Raw genomic sequence first — 12,917 nt, 5'->3', positions numbered from 1 at the left:
GCTGCAAATACACATTTGGTTGCATCTGCATTATGCGATCATTGCTATAACATGCACCGAGCAGTCATTGAGTGCAATCTCTCCCTGTATGCAAAAACAAAAAATGAAAGATAAAATAAAGAGAAAACAACAGCGACCACAACAAAAACAAGCATTTTTTCTACCTGGCTGTTACAATTGTCAGTTTACAATGCTTGACTGTCTGTCTGTATGTACATATGTCTCACAAGGCACACTCTCTCCCTTTCTGTGTACATCTACATAACACATTAGCTATCTGCCCTCATTCGATTTAGATGTCTATATCCCTCGTTTTCTTCCCTCTTGTATGTATAACATCTCTGCTTATATAGGTGTATATAACATACTCACATACTCACTGTTGTATCTTATTCTTTTTATCATCCCTTCTTTCTTCTTGAATATATATGTATACATATATACATACATTCATACATATATATATATATATATATATATATATATATATATATGCTTATAATGTATGTATATATTATGTAAATTATGCACATATATGTTTTCGTATATATATATATATATATATATATATATGTGTGTGTGTGTGTGTGTGTGTGTGTGTGTGTGTGTGTGTGTGTGTGTGTGTGTGTGTGTGTGTGTACATATATTTATATATACATACACATACACATACATATATATTTCAAATTTATAGAAAACAAATGATGAAGACAGGTGTGGAGATAATAAACTGATGCACTAGTTTGACACTTGAGAAGAATGGAAAAACTTCGACGTTTCGAGCTACACTCTTCGACAGTAAAGAATGAGTGGTGTGAAAAAATAGAGAAAGAAAAAACGATGAGAGAAAAAAAAATGGTGTAGGGATTAAAGGTTTAACATGATGAAATTACTGGAAGAAAGATGCTGAGTTTAAGGGATTTAAGGACTGTGGCCCGGCTGAACCGGGGTGCGCAGGCGCTTATATACATATATATGTAAAAAAAACACACACACTCACAGAGGCACGTTTACACGTATACATATGTATGTATTATGCATGCATGCATATATATAAGTACGTATATGCACATATGCACACAGTAGTGATTTACTCACTACTCGTTTCGCCAAGTTTCATTAAGCTCAATTTTTGTTCTTGGCAAATTATTATTTTCTTTTTGTTTGGACAGAATGGACTAAACAGAACAAGAGGAGACACGCAGGATGGAGAGTTGCTGAAGAGTTCAGAAGATGTGTGACGAAAGATTTCCAGACAAAGGGCACTAAAATATAAACAATGATAAAACTTAAATGAAAGCGATTGTGTAATAGGTATATTCATTTGGAAAAGAAAAAAAAAACATCCCTAAATATAACAATATTTTGGTCCCACGAATAAGACGTCGATTCATATCGAAACGGAAATTACGAAATTGACAAATATCTACGAAGTAACTGTAAGAAGAATTTTAAGAAACGAAGGAAAACATCAGATGTTTATATTTTGTAGATCGTCAAGATTTTTAAAGGACATGATGATAATTTAACTTAGATTGGTTTCGGCTAGTATCTGCCCAGGCCATAAGTAACTTAACAGCACTTCGTGGAGATGTCTTTTAAATCATGTTTCGGAACACCATGGACCATTCCGTGTCCGGGGTTTGGCAGTTTGTCTGGTATTTCTTAGAGGGATGAATACAAGTAGTGTTTGAATGTTGTGGGGTCTTTTTTAATTTAATATATCCCGGTATAACGTTGAATAAAGCAGAACCATTTGAGGTAAAAAGTGGTGTGACAATATTCTTATGTGATTTGAACTCGACTTATTCAGGGGACGTATAGTGTGGAGGCCTAAAATGCTCAGTTACTGCATAATACTTTTTGTGATATTTTGAACACGGTCCTGCACTGAGCTTTGTGTGTGGACATTGGTAGATTTAGGCTGTATGAGCTGTGAGTTTGACTGTCATTTCCTTTAGTAGTATAATCATATCACCACCTAGTCTCGCAGAAGAACTGGCAGCAGCAGCAGCACCAGCCGTAGCGCAACCACCATCCGACCTATGGCTGTCTTTAATAAGTTTCACACTATTGCAAACGTTAAGGTCAGATGTTAGATCTTAATATGTTTTCATCCATTCATCTCAGTTGTCTTGAAATCCCGAAAAATATGGGCCTTGCTTTTCATCCTGGGACTAAATTATGTAAAAAACAACTATTGAATCTGTAATTCTAGGTGAGCTAGATATAACAGAGTACAGTTAGTGATTTCATCTGCTTATTAATATTAGAAGAACCATTTTCTACCAAGGTCAACTTTGCCTTTTATCAATTTTGGGTCGATAAAATAAGTACCAGTTAAGCACTGGTGTCCATATAGTCAACTTACAACTTCCACCCAAATTGCTTATATTGTGCCAAAATTTGAAACCAATATATATATATGTATGTATGTATGTATGTATGTATTGCTATACATATATATATAAATGTATATATATATGTATATATAGGTAGATATACACATATATGTATATACATGCATATACATAAGTGTGTGTATGTACGTACAAAGATATATGCTTACAGACACCTGCACACACACACACATATACACAGAAGCAGCAGAAACACACATATGTATACTTTCATCGAATAATACCTGTTTGTGTGTATTAATATAGAATGTCTAGATTCATCATTAATTTCTCATATAACTATTAAGCATTCTAGAGTAGTATGAAATCCGTTCGTTGCTACAACGCATATCTTATCGCACGCTTAGACACACACACACACACACACACACACACACGCACGCACGCACGGACGCGCGCACTCAACCGATCTCCCACATATACACATACCAATTAATCATTCAACAGCCTTCACATGAGGTTAAATATGTATAAATGTTTGGAGCAATAACATTTACACCATACAAAGCTTAAGCGAAAGTCAGTATTACACATTACTGAAAGGCTGAAGCGGAGAAACAAGCCAAGAAATACTGGTTTTGTAATCTGCCGCTGGTACTCACAAATCTGATGCTACCCATGGGAAAATTACCATTAATCATGCTTTAAAAAGACATGGCTGTGTTCCTGTGTAAGACAAACATTCGCTACGAAAGTGTGCTCTCTGCGGCATACATTCAATTTGCATACATCTATATGTGAATGTGTGATTAGCATGTGTCTTTGTAAGCGTGGTATGTTTGTGTGTTTGTGTAAGAGAGTGAGATAAAGAAGGAAAAGATAGAGAGATAGACAGACAGATAGATTGATAAAGACAGAAAGAGTGAGCGTGTGTGTGTGTGTGTGTGTGTGTGTGTGAGAGAGGGAGAGAGAGAGAGAGAGAGAGAGAGAGAGAGAGAGAGAGAGAGAGAGAGAGAGAAAGAGAGAGTTAGAATCATCTTTAAAATCGCTTTCATATTAAACGTTGTTCATTGTCAAATTTAGCATTAGTAGAGCTTTAGGAAAATGTTTGGTAAGAATGTAAATTTGCAGTTACAACCACTAATACTAATAATACTACTACTACTGATGATGATGATGATGATGATGATAATGATGATGATGATAATGATGATGATGATGATGATGATGGTAAATACTGCTGCCGTTGCTACTACTTCTACTACTACTATTACTACGAATGCTACAATTACTACTACTGCTGCTACCATCACCAACACCTCCACAACTGCCACCGCCGCCGCCACCGCCTCTACTGCCATCAGCACCACTGCTGCTGCTGCTGCTGCTACTACTACTAGTACTACTACTACTACTACTACTACTACTACTACTACTACTACTACTGTTTATTATATCAAATAATGACTGCCTTTTTTTCCGTTATTATAATGGCCGTTGTCCCTCGGAGTTCGCTGGTCTCCTACCATCTCCATTGAAGCATTTGCAACCCACTCGGTCCTTGTTCATTCCTTAGTCTCCTCTCTTGTAGCTTTCCCCCCACTCACATTAAGCCATACGCTAGACATTGTTTCCAGACCTTTCTTCCTTTCTTCACAATACAAGGGTCCTCTGGAAATCCCCTCTTTGCAAGTATTGATTTGCAATAGCTTAAACAGTTCATTAACGGCAGCATGCTTTTATGGAGTTTCAGAGGGTCTGCGAAGGCCGTGAGGACTGTTCTTACCTCCAGACTCAGCAAATAAATAAATTATTAAATTAAATGTCAAAACTACATCCGAAAAATCTTGTTTTGTTGTGGGCCAGAAAATGCAGTTCTGTTTAGTTGCTGAATTTTTACTACACTCACGTAAGATGTAATTTAAGGTACTGTATATGTTGGTGTTTTTTAGATTTACGTCAACTCTGCTGGAGAAGGCCCATGATCAATGCATTCTGTCCTGATTATCCCGGTCGTATTCCTATGCAAAGTGTATCTCAGTTTACATTGTATGTAAGTCGGTAGGGTGTGATATGAAGGATATATAACGGCAGTTTTTGTGTTTCGAGTTGCGCTTAATACCGTTCAAGCACAAAATATCTACTTTGATATTGCTGCACATAAGAATTATCATAGACGATATGGAAAATCTATAATTCTGATTGGCTAAATATTCGTTCCTCAACGTATGATATCCGACTGATTCTATCTCCTGTTTCACAGAGAAAACATTCTACGTTTGGGAAGCATTATTCTATGAAGATGAGCCAATGTTCTTGTAGGTGGAACTAACCTTCTCCCTGAAAGAAATTAAATTCATACTATGAAACGGAGGCGGCGGCTGATTTTGCTGCCTGTCTCTACGACACGCCGCAGATCGTTGATAGGAATGCAAATTAGGACACCATTTACATTGGAAAATATGTAAACACTACAAAATCAGCACTCCTGCTAACTAGTATGAACATTAATCATAAGCCAGTCGTTGAAGGTAAAAATGTCACTATCCTCTGGGATTTTTCAGTCAAAACTGACAGAAAGATCCAGACTATTTGACCAGACATAATTATTAAAGCCAAGGCAGAAAATACTTGTAGACTAAGAGATGTAAGTATTCTAAGAATATATCTTTTAAGCAATTTGACAAATTAAGTAAGTACAACGACCTGGAAATTGAAATACAAAAGATGTAGCATCTTAAAACAAGAGCTGTTCCTGTTATTGTGGGTGTCCTAGGTATGATAAGAAAAGGGATGTCAGAAACATCTAGATAATATCCCAGGAGAACGATGTCTCAGAGAAATCCAAAAGATTGTGCTGACAAATACTGCCCACATTCTTAGAAAGATCCTATTCATTTAAATGTCTGTGTTGTATTATATGAAGATATTTTGCTACTGCCACTGCCACTCCTTTCCCCAAGCCTTCAGTCATACAGTAACATCTCAATCCTCGAGCTCTGTATGATGGTGTGCAAATGCGACTGACGAAACTAAAATGTCTAATATTCAGTGCTACTCACTCCCCAGTATCACTGCCCTGCCAAGATTTTTTGGCAATTATCCAAGGAGCCCGGCTTGAGAGACTTCTTGAACAAACCAGAGTTTCCCTGGTGATATAATGGCTCTTACTTAGCACTATTTCACATTAGAACACCATGGTATTATATTCATAGAATGCATTGACTTATTGTCAGAGAGCTAGGAGCGCCTGACAGTGCACTTGTTGCGAAGTGCCCTGCCTCGGTCCACGCTTGATCTGCGGAAAGCAACGCTATCAAACGGTGACCAAACACGCACGCCGTCAAAGAAACTCTTAAGATGTCTCTGACACAACCCATGTTTACTCATGGTTATCCACGGCATGCCCTGTCCTCCACGTAATAGATGTTGATAGCAAATGGTCTATTGTGTCGTTAAATGTGTCGCAGAATCTGCATTTAGGGTCAGGACCATTTTGAAGAACGTTATACTGGTAGCCTACGGTACCATTCAATTCGCGCTTTCAGCTATCTAATACCTTCCTGTTTATTCCAGCCGTGCCAAGTAGGCAAAACTTTTGTAACTGTTCTACTGGACACTGTATTCCAATTTCCTTTATATGACTCTTGATGCCGTCTGATAATGTTCCGTATTATTATTATTATTATTATTATTATTATTATTATTATTATTATTATTATTATTATTATTATTATTGTTCAGTAGTTTTATTTTTATAACGTGCTTTCACTACACTACCGAGCGCAGCTCTGTGCGCCTTGGGTATGTGCTGTGGTTTGCTGTGGTGCTCTTATGTTTACTGTATTGAAAGTGTTTTGCGTAGAATGTGTGCAGTACCCAGTAGTGCAATTTTCTGTATGTTATATATATTTGTAAGTCCTGGTGTTTTTGTTATGTATTTGTCTGAATATTTTTTTATTATACCTAAGGCACCTACTATGATCGGAATTGTTTCTGTTTTTAGACTCCACATTCGAGTTATCTCTATTTCCAGGTCTTTGTATTTTGAAAGTTTTTCCATTTCTTTTCGAGAAACGTTGTCATCTGCTGGTATTGATACATCAATTAGAAAGCATTTTTTTTCTTCATGATCTTTGACAACTATATCTGGTCTATTTGCCTTAATTTCTCTATCTGTGTGTATTGGCATATCCCAGAGTATGGTTGCTTTCTCGTTTTCTGTGACCTTTTCTGGCGTGTGTTTATACCTGCCTTATTTTAAATCTGCATGTTTGTTACAATCATTTGCCGAGTCACACCCAACGTCCTAATATGACTGAAAGCTAGGCGAGAAGTGGCAGGGACAATAGTTAAATATTTTCTTGTAATATAACATAGACATTTAATTTGATAGGGTTTTTCTAAGGATGTGGGCAGTACTTAGCAGCGCAATCTTTTGGATTACTCTGAGACATGATTTTCCTGGGACATTATCTAGATGTTTCTGACATCCTTATTTTTTCATACATAGGGCACCTGCAATAACAGAAATTGTTTTCGCTTAGAGATGCTACGTCTTTGATATTTAAATTTCTAGGTCCTTATATTTACTTAATTTGTCAAATTCCTTTATGGATATATTTATTATTATTATCATTATTATTATTATCATTATTATTATTATTATTATTATTATTATTATTATTATTATTATTATTATTATTATTATTTCCTTTTAATCTGCATGTTTGTTGCAATCACTTGCCGAGACACACCCAGCGTCCTGAGGCGAGTGACGGATCAAAGACGTTACAATATGGCTAAAGGCTTGACAAGGGGAAGTGGCAGGAGCAGTAGCAAAATATCTTCATGTAATACAATATATAGATTTAAATTGATAGGGTTTCTCTAAGGTGCAGACAGTATTTTTCAGCACAATAGCAAGTAGCAAATCATACAATCCGTTATCCAAGTGTGTGGAATCATATCGTACGCCTTACGATATTCGATTCATGACATGACTAAGTTACTTTTCCTCCTCATGCAGTCCCTAAGTACAGTTTTGTCTATCAGGAATTGATCTTTGGTACCTCTGCACTTACGCTTGCAACCCTTCTGCTCATGTGACAGGACTCCATTTTTTCCAGATGTTCATATATTGACTCTGCGAGTATTCCAGTCAATAATTTTCACCTAAGTGACAAACAGTATATCAGCCTGTAATTGTCTACCGTATTGCCTTTTTCGATGTTTCTCAAGCACAGCACTGTTCTAACCAATGTCAACCACTCTGGTGTTACTTGGTCGGCATTTAACAAGGTGTTGAGTTGCGCAGTTATTCGTGCATGACATTCACCAAATGTTTTGATCCAGTAGCCTTGAACTCCATCTGGTCCCGTGGCCTTCCAGGTGCTCATTTTTTTTGCTAATTCCCTTCACTTCTCTAACTGAAATGACTAGTTCTGCCTGTTTGGGGCAGACTAATGTTTGTTTCAGTTCTTGCTACCATTCAGCATTCTTCTTGTGCTCGTTTTCTTTGCTCCAGATGTCACTCCAAAACCTTTGACTTTCAATGTTATATGGTATCAACTTTCCACCTGTACACCATCCATTTATTTCTTTCTAGAATCTCTTTTGATCTACTCTGAATAACCTATTCTGATGATAACCCTTCATTCTTTGGTCGTATCCTGCCATCTTTGCTTTCTATTATTATTATTATTAAGGCGGTATAGCACGCCGGGCGAAATGCTTAGCGGTATTTCGTCTGTCTTTACGTTATGAGTTCAAATTCCGACGAAGTCGACTTTGCCTTTCATCCTGCCGGGGTCGATAAATTCAGTACCAGTTACACACTGGGATCGATGTAATCGACTTAATCCCTTTGTCTGTCCTTGTTTGTCCCCTCTATGTTTAGCCCCTTGTGGGCAACAAAGAGATAAGAATCGTTAGCATAACGTGCGAAATGCTTAGCGTTATTTGGTCTGCCGCTTCGTTCTGATTTCAAATTCTGCCGAGTTCTACTTTGCCATTTATCCTCATGGGGTGGAGAAATTAAGTCCAGTGAAACACTATGGTCGTTGTAATCTATCTTAGTCTTTAGATGCATTCATCTAATCCTCTCCCCACCAAATTTCAAGCCATGTGCCTTTAGTAGAAATGATTATTATTATTATTATTATTATTATTATTATTATTATTATTATTATTATTATTATTATTATTATTATTGTTGTTGTTGTTGTTGTTGTTCCTGTTACTGTGGTATTCGTTATTGTTGCTGTATTTGTTGTTGTTATTGTTGTATTTATTTTTTGTTGTTGTTTTAGTTTCGTTCCAAGCTCTAACTCAGCCGAGATCAACATTGTCTTTCATCCTTTATCATGTTGATGAAATAGGAACCATTAGGTTCGATGTGGTCGACTTGACGCCTCACCCTAAATTGCTGGCCTTGTGACAAAATTTGAAACCATTATTATAATTATTATTTTTGTTGTTGGTGGTATTATTATTATTATTATTATTATTATTATTATTAGTAGTAGTAGTAGTAGTAGTAGTAGTAGTAGTAGTAGTAGTAGTAGTAGTAGTAGTAGTAGTAGTAACAGCAGCAGCACCAGCAGCAGTAGCAGCAGCAGTAGCAACATCGGAAGCAGCTTCAACAGCATCAATTGCACTTGTAATAGCATGAATACATGAATAACCGTTTATGCCTTATATGTGACTGTAGAGATGTGAATTCATAATGAAGAGAAAAAGTGAAAAAAAGAAAGGAAACAAGTAAAGGAAAATTACAAACAACCAACAAATTGTAAAATAAAGTAAATGCAAGGTTAATCTGTCTTAATCATTGCTTGTAATTATTACTTCGAACTCTGTTACAGAAGTTTTAGTGGAAGAGGAGAAAAATGAGAAATAAATGTATTTAGATTTTTATTAAGAATGGAGATCTATGTTTTATAGCTTTTCTCTCTATCGTTTGAAGCGTTCCCAAAGCCAATGCTTTCTTCTTCTCTTCTCCTCTCACTCCATCACCACCAAAAGGTCATTAGGTCAAATGATAGTCTCCAATCACTGTCATCAAACTTAAACTTGATATTTCATCGTTCAGCCCGAAGGCTCTTCTAAGGATCAGCCCTTTGACAGGTCAATAATGTAATACTTATTGAAATTTAACATCTTTCAGAAATTATGCTTTTCTCGGTTTCATTTCTTGATCCTTCTGACATGTTTGTTGCACCATAAGCATAATGACAGCTCTTAGAGTAGTTTCTTGCTGCCGACATAATTCCAATGTTTTATCTGTTTTGCTCTTTTTATCGTCTTGCCATCGCCTATTTCAGCGCACTTTAATCCAGTTGCGTTCTAACACGGATGACAACCTAATCCGCCATCTGCGCGTTGAATATGCTGTATGAGAAAGTTGACTAAGAAACGTAACAGCCATTATGAAGATTAGTGAGAACTATAACAGAAACACATATATATCCGTGTTTAACAAAAATATGTCTCTGTTTTCGATTTAGGAGACATGACATTTCGGTTTAATACGCATCTGTTTCGACAAACGGACACAGTGGGCATTTATTCTCGCTTTCCAATTATATAATGCCTGCTATCATTTTGTAACGATATCTGCCTATAAAATAAAATGTTATAAAATAAAATGTTATAAAATAATAATAATAATAATAATAATAATAATAATAATAATAATAATAATACTAATAATAATAATAATAATAATGATAGTAATAATAATAGATATAGCAGAATGAAATTAGACGAAGAGTAGCTGAGATGGCGAAGAAAAAATAGAAAAATACGAAACGAGAAGAGTCAAAAGGAGAAGGAAGATAATGATACAAAGAAGAGCAAGTGAAATGATGAAAATGATGATGATGATGATGATGTTGATGATGATGTTGATGATGATGATGATGATGATGATAGTGCGATTCTTAAATTGATGTCATGATTTATTACACTTTTGATAAAAATTAATAATCATATAATCTAGACTGGAATTGCAATCCAACAGCAATCCAAAAGAAAATATTCCTTTATCTGAGAATATGCGCAATATTTAACTAAAAGAAACAATACATTTATTCCGTGCATTTTTTTTTTTTCGAACAAGCAGAAAGAAGTAGTTGTAATATTTATGCTTCTCCGGAGGACAATTTTGATGTGAGTGAAACGCAAAGGTTTCAGCAGGGAAACAAAGCTTACTCACAGACTTAACTTGTCAGGTGCTTAACTCTTATGCTATGTTACACGGTATATTTGTTCTTGAAATATTCATATATTTTTGACTTGCTACAAAAGTTCTGTTTTATAAAACTATGAAATCGTAAGCCGTATCCTTCATTTTCTCCCTAGAATGATTTTTCACAATAAATGAAATAAAAGTGCTGTCGCCATCCAAACATTTTACTGATGAGTAGCAGAGCCAACGATATATTCTGTCTATTCAGGTGAAGTTAATTCTAATACTTTATCTTCTGTTGATTATAGGAATGATATGAGCATTACATGAACCTATTTCTTCATATACACTTCTCATTAAATACTCACTGAGCAGAAAATACGACAAAGCAATATTAAATGCTAATGTCAATTTTCTTCTTCTCTGTTTGTGCAGGATTGAATGTATTTATACATGTAGCTACATACATACATTCGTATGTATGCCATGGGTATGAATCTAAACTGCAACAGGTAGTGGGGGCCTGGTTCGAGAGCCCCAGTGTTTGCAGGAGTGTGAAACATCATAGCCATTATCATTCCAAGGACTACGCTGATCCGTCAGAGTCCCAGTTAATGATTAATTAGCATGTCATGAAAGAAACTCCAAGCACAAACCTTACGCTGACTTGCGAATGAGCTGGAAATAACTAGGGAAGACACCTTCAGCAGCCAGTCAAGAAGTGGAGTTCTTCATGTGGTCCAGTGCCCTTTTTGGCAACCTTTCATCAAATACAAGATTGGTGAACCTCTTCAGGCTTGCAATGTAATTTTAACTAGAATTCCATACCAAAGTAAAACTTTAGCTTGCAGATCGCCGCAGCTGTCCTAAACTACCGGACAACTGTGGTGATTCTTCCATGTTTTATAGAGTGGGATCGCTCTCGCGGGTTGACCCTCACTTCGAATCTACTTAGCGCGTATATGAAGAATATTTGTCCACAGTGCTCTAGAACCTACCATTTAAGTTTCGGTTTCAATATCTGTTTAAAGATTAGCCGGTCTTTTTCATGATCTTCGATCAACGATGACCTACCATCATGTATGTAGTATGTATGAATGTATGTATGTATGTATGTATGTTTGTTTGTGCGTACGTATGTGTGTATTTATGCATGCATGCATGTATGTATGTTTGTATGTCTGCATGTTTGTATGTACGTACATATATATGTATGTATTAATGTATGTATGGATACGTGTATGTATATATCTATGTATGCATGTATGTGTGCGCGAGCATGCATGAATGTATGTATGTGCGTAGATGTATGTATGTATGTATGTATGTAGCATGTGTGTATGTATATAGACTGCAAAACGAGAAAATTAGTCCACTGGCACAAGTTAATGAATAAGAAAGTGAGACATACAATTAAAAGGACCTAACCGACTATAAGTGACCCAAGAAACGAGAATGGCAAACGTATCTTTGGAACTCAGAAATAAATTGGAACTCAGAAATAAAAGAATGAAATTAAATACCATGCGGTACTTTATTCTTTGTGTCTAATCACCGTCCTAGAATATGTTAACATTAAATCTTCATGAGATTGTACGTTTACTAAAACGAAAAATATGTGGCTTCAAACACACTCTGGAGAAGCAGTGGTTTAACTGAATATAACACTAATTATTTAATTATCAGCAATCATCTCATGCCCTGCCGCCACCAACAACAGAATTGTCCGAACTCATCAAAGCTTGCTAATAAAGCGTCAATTTTAAAGTACTGCCACATTGTATGTCTCTCTATGATTAATTACAGTTACATGTTGATTGCTGAGTAACTTGGTTACGGACAGAGGGCAGCTTTGGTGTTAGAATTAAAGTCACAATTATCTTGAATATTCTAAGAAAATACTTTCGTACACATATTTTAGAGAATTGACTGGAAATCAATAAATTTGGTAGTTTAGGGGTGAAGAAATAGTACAGCTTACTCGCTTATATAGAAACACGTATTGATTGGATATAAAACAATTATGAGTCTTTCAAACTCTGGGTATATGTATATCTATGCACACACACACACACACACACACACACACACACACACACACACACACACACACAAACACACATATGTATGTGTATATGTGTGTGTGGTACATATTGTTGATGTTGTTGGAATTCCGTCGCTTACGACGTCGAGGGTTCCAGTTCATCCTATCAACGGAATAGCCTGTTCGTGAAATTAACGTGCAAGTGGCTGAGCACTCCACAGACACGTGTACCCTTAACGTAGTTCTCGGGAATATTCAGCGTGACACAGTTTGACAAGGCTGACCCTTTGAATTACAGGTACAACAGAAACAGGAATTAAGA

Source organism: Octopus bimaculoides, chromosome 6 (genome assembly GCF_046866305.1).
Source record: "Octopus bimaculoides isolate indiv1 chromosome 6, ASM4686630v1, whole genome shotgun sequence".
In the NCBI taxonomy this organism is placed as follows: domain Eukaryota; kingdom Metazoa; phylum Mollusca; class Cephalopoda; order Octopoda; family Octopodidae; genus Octopus; species Octopus bimaculoides.
The sequence above is the reverse complement of the archived record's forward strand: the minus strand, read 5'-3'. Positions refer to the sequence as shown.